The following is a 5,000-nucleotide window of genomic DNA, read 5'->3' as shown; positions in this document are numbered from 1 at the left end:
TCTCGGCTCTGTGATACGCGATCGGCAGAGTTACAAAAAAACGTTGATGGGCCACGATTTCCGTGCGTCTTACATCTTTCGACGATGGGACGATCCACGCGAAGAGTAGTTACGTGCTCGCGCGAGGTGCGATAGCGTCGATTCGCTTTTCTGTACGGGGAGAAATAGAACGATGAGTTGACTTATCGGGTCTTCGTTGGAATTACCGTCGCTGGCATTGTAAACTCCAGATGACCTTGTGATTCCTTCGTCGGGCACTGGTAAAGGGTGGCGATGATTCGTTCTATAATAGAAATACCCGTCGTAGCGATTCGGCCGAGTCACCCGCCACGAAACTCTCTCTCGTCGTGGAATCCCCATGTCGGAGAGTAAAACGCGAAGGCTAACTATATAAGAAATATATAGTATTATTTATGCCTGTGGTTCTCCGTTTGTCCTACTCTCAGATACGCGACTCGGAGAGTTACGAATAATCGTGATGGACCACGATTTCTGTACGTCTTACATCTTTCGACGATGGGACGATCCACGCGAAGAGATCATTCCTGCTTGCGTGAGGTGCGATAGCGCCGATTCGCTTTTCTGTACGGGGAGAAATAGAACGATGAGTTGACTTATCGGGTCTTCGTTGGAATTACCGTCGCTGGCATTGTAAACTCCAGATGACCTTGTGATTCCTTCGTCGGGCACTGGTAAAGGGTGGCGATGATTCGTTCTATAATAGAAATACCCGTCGTAGCGATTCGGCCGTGTCACCCGCCACGAAAATCTCTCTCGTCGTGGAATCCCCGCGTCGTAGAGTAAACGCGAAGGCTTGCTATAGAAGACTATAGTTTATACGCCTGTGGTTCACCGGTTGCCTGCTCTCCGGGGTACGCGATCGCGCAGGAGTTACGGAAGAACTTGATGGGCCACGATCTCCAAGCGGCTATATCTTTCGACGATGGGACGATTCACGCGAAGAGAACGTTCGTGCATGCGTGAGGTGCGATAGCGTTGATTCGCTTGTCTGTACGGGGAGAAATAGAACGATGAGTTGACTTATCGGGTCTTCGTTGGAATTACCGTCGCTGGCATTGTAAACTCCAGATGACCTTGTGATTCCTTCGTCGGGCACTGGTAAAGGGTGGCGATGATTCGTTCTATAATAGAAATACCCGTCGTAGCGTTTCGACCGATGTCACCCGCCACGAAATTCTCTCTCGTCGTGGAATCCCCGCGTCGGAGAGTAACCGCCGAAGGCTTGCTATAGAAGACTATAGTTTATACGCCTGTGGTTCACCGGTTGCCGGCTCTCCGGGGCACGCGATCGCGCGAAGGTTACGGAGGGACGTGAAGCGCCCGAGCAATGAAACGTCCGCAGGAGGAAACGAGCAACCGCCGAACATTGTTTCGCGACGTTTCCATAATGTATTGTCGTTTCGCTCGCATCCCGCTTCTTTCCCCTAGTTTCCTCGACGCGTAGTTTCGCAGCCTTAGTGGACGAATCATTCTCGATTCGAGGAAAGATATGCAGTGGGGCGTGCAATGAGCCCGCCAGAGACCACGATCTCCAATGCGTCTTTACATCTTTCGACGATGGGATGATCCACGCGAAGAGAACGTTCGTGCTTGCGCGAGGTGCATTAGCGTCGATTCGCTTTTCTGTAAGGGGAGAAATAGAACGATGAGTTGACTTATCGGGTCTTCGTTGGAATTACCGTCGCTGGCATTGTAAACTCCAGATGACCTTGTGATTCCTTCGTCGGGCACTGGTAAAGGGTGGCGATGATTCGTTCTATAATAGAAATACCCGTCGTAGCGATTCGGCCGAGTCACCCGCCACGAAACTGTCTCTCTTTCGTCGTGGAAACCCCGCGTCGGAGAGTAAAACGCGCGAAGGCTGTGACTGTAACATATATATATACAGTATACAATGCCTGTGGTTTTTGCGCGTGTCGGCTCTTCGGTATACGCGATCGGCCAGAGTTACGGAGGGACGGTGAAGCGCACGAGAAATTGAAACGGCCGCACGATTGGAACCGAGCAACCGTCGAACATTGTTTCGCGACGTTTCCATAATGCGTTTTCGTTTCGCTCGCATACCGCTTCTTTTCCCCTAGTCTCTGAGACGCGTTTTCGAGCCGTTCTTCTACTATCGATTCTCGTAGAGAGAAGGGACCGGGTAGTCTGGAAGTGGAACCCGCATCTTGCGTGTACCGTACACGGAATTGAGAGGACCGGCCGTGAAGCTCGTTTTAAAGCCGTGCGTCTGACACCCAACTCTTGCGCGCCAATTTCGCGGCAAGAGATAATATGGGACGAATGACCGGCAAAGAGCCAGCTGTGAAGTCTGTTTTTTTAATCGAATCCGTGGACGTGTGTATGCCGTAGCGTCGCTCGTCGTGTTCGTTCATGGTCGTTCCGAGAGAAAGAACGAAAGCGGTAACGAAGGGACCGGCCGTGAAGCTCGTTTTAAAGCCGCGCGTCTGACACCCAACTCTTGCGCGCCAATTTCGCGGCAAGAGATAACATGGGACGAATGACCGGCAAAGAGCCAGCTGTGAAGTCTTTTTTCATTATTTGCTTTCAATCGATCGATCGGTACGATTCGTGCAACGTTTCGCGCGATGCGACGCGAAAACATGCGCGCAACAATAGATGCGTCTGATCGGAAGAACGCGAGGGTCGACTGCACGCGATGGATTCAGTATCGGGTAGGATACAAAATATATCCCCGTCGTTTCCACGCGTGCGAGTCTTCTGCGTCTTTCGCGGGTTTTTGAATGCACTATACGCCCGGAACGTCGAGAAATATATACATATTACTTGAACGTTTTTCGTCTCGAAAGGCTTCGGTGTCGTCTCCAAGGCGACGCCTGAATCTCCTTCGCGCGCTGGTCGGAGATTCAGGTATCAACTTTTATCTTCTCTTTGAAAGAAGAGAGATATTAGGTCGAACAAATGAGAATAAAATTATATATGTGAAATATAAAATTTATACGATTACCCTGAACGGTGGATCACTTGGCTCGTGGGTCGATGAAGAACGCAGCTAATTGCGCGTCAACGTGTGAACTGCAGGACACATGAACATCGACATTTCGAACGCACATTGCGGTCCACGGATACAATTCCTGGACCACGCCTGGCTGAGGGTCGTTTACGTACCATACACTGCTTGCGTAGCTCTGTCAAATCCCCGCCGTCGTTCACCTCTTCGGATCGAACGTTTTTTTACCGAAGGGCGCAAAGAACGTTTCTGAGTCGGGTTAAGAGAAGGATGCTACGTACGAGCGAACGATGGGTGTCTCGTCGGCGTTTGTCGCGGACACGCGAAAATTCTGTGAATTTCACGGACAGTGTACGTTCTAGTTGTTGCAAAACGATCGGAATCGTTTGTATGGACTCGCGTGAGTGTTCGCGGCGTCGTGCGTCGTTCAATTACGACCGCCCGCGGATACCGCTCCACTGCGATATGGATCTGAGCGACAACTTTTTCGGCTGTTCGTGAGATGAACGGTTTCGTGTGTTTAGAAAAATTTTTTTTCCCGCGCTCCCGACGTCACCTGAAATGATGCGTCAGAGGTGAAAGAAAATATTAAGAAGTCGAGAGAGAGAGAGACTACACACGTTTTATTCATATTTTGTATACCGTGCGTGAGACGGATGTGCACGACACGTCGTATGTCGGTATATTACCGACTGGCCCCAGGGAGATTGTTTTCTTCCTCTCTTACGAATGAGATGTACGTTTCGGAGGATCGTCGTTACCGAAACACACGGCAAAACGAGACTTCTCGCAGCAGAACCTTTATACACAATACACATCGACTCTTTTTACCCCGAGAGAGAGAGAAAAGGTGTATTTCTTTTTTTTATTTTTCGAATTCGACGCACGAACGCTTTGACGACTGGAGAAAAACACGGTGTGTGTTAAAATCGTGCGGGACGAGCATGCGTATTCGTAACGGGTCGAATAGTTCTTATTCCCCGTCGTCGCGTGTCCTCGCTGGACCATCACCGTGCGCTTCCGCCACGTTCAGTTGAATTTCGAAATATATATATATAAAAAGAATCACCATATACTCTCTTTCGGGAGGTGTATTTTTATCGGTTTCTGCTATAGAGAAGAGACGGAGATCGTGTTGTGAGGTGTAACGTTTCTGTATCCCCGTTTCGGAGGATCGTCGTTATCGGCGGAACACACGTCAAAACGAGACTTCTCGCAGAACCTTTATACACAATACACATCGACTCTTTTACCCCGAGAGAGAGAAAAGGTGTTTTTCTTTTTTTTTTATTTTTCGAATTCGACGCACGAACGCTTTGACGACTGGAGAAAAACACGGTGTGTGTTAAAATCGTGCGGGACGAGCATGCGTATTCGTAACGGGTCGAATAGTTCTTATTCCCCGTCGTCGCGTGTCCTCGCTGGACCACCACCGTGCGCTTCCGCCACGTTCAGTTGTATTTCGAAATATATATATATATATATAAAAAGAATCACCATATACTCTCTTTCGGGAGGTGTATTTTTATCGGTTTCTGCTATAGAGAAGAGACGGACGATCGTGTGTGACACCACGTGGTAACGTTTCCGTATCCCCGTAAAATACGTTTATCTTTTCTCGTAGAAAAGAGAGAGGAAGGGGCAGGAGCTCCTCTTTGGCGAGGCTTTCGAACGTCGCGTCCCGTCCGCCGGAATATAATGATATAAATATATAACCGCCGCCGACTTTGTGCGAAAGCGTTGAAACGAACGCGTCGGTCGCCCCATGGTGTGTGTTTGTCGTGTCTTCTTTTCCTCTTCTGCACTTCTCTTCACTGTCGATCGCGAGACCGCGCGAGATCCGCTTCGGTCGTCCAGTCCCCGAAAATTCTTCTCGGACGGGCGTTAAAGTTAACCGGAGCGCGAGATCGTCTAGCGAGAGTCTTTTTCGCGATCGAGTAAAATGTGATAGAAGAAGGAGAAGAGTGTAAAAAGAGAATATAGACACGCGACGCAGCAGAGACCACTG

At 49.5% G+C, this 5,000-nt stretch overlaps 1 non-coding gene across 1 annotated transcript; it reads left to right on the top strand.

Moving 5' to 3' along the window:
• Positions 1-2,986: 2,986 nt before the first annotated feature.
• LOC143175472 (5.8S ribosomal RNA) lies at positions 2,987-3,141 on the top strand. Its single transcript, XR_013000242.1, has one exon. It is a non-coding gene; the product is annotated as a 5.8S ribosomal RNA (ribosomal RNA).
• The last annotated feature ends 1,859 nt before the right edge of the window (positions 3,142-5,000 follow it).

The sequence above is a fragment of the Nomia melanderi genome, unplaced genomic scaffold, assembly GCF_051020985.1.
Source record: "Nomia melanderi isolate GNS246 unplaced genomic scaffold, iyNomMela1 scaffold0094, whole genome shotgun sequence".
NCBI classification, from domain to species: domain Eukaryota; kingdom Metazoa; phylum Arthropoda; class Insecta; order Hymenoptera; family Halictidae; genus Nomia; species Nomia melanderi.
Note: the sequence above shows the minus strand (reverse complement) of the source record. Positions and strands in the feature narration are given on the sequence as shown.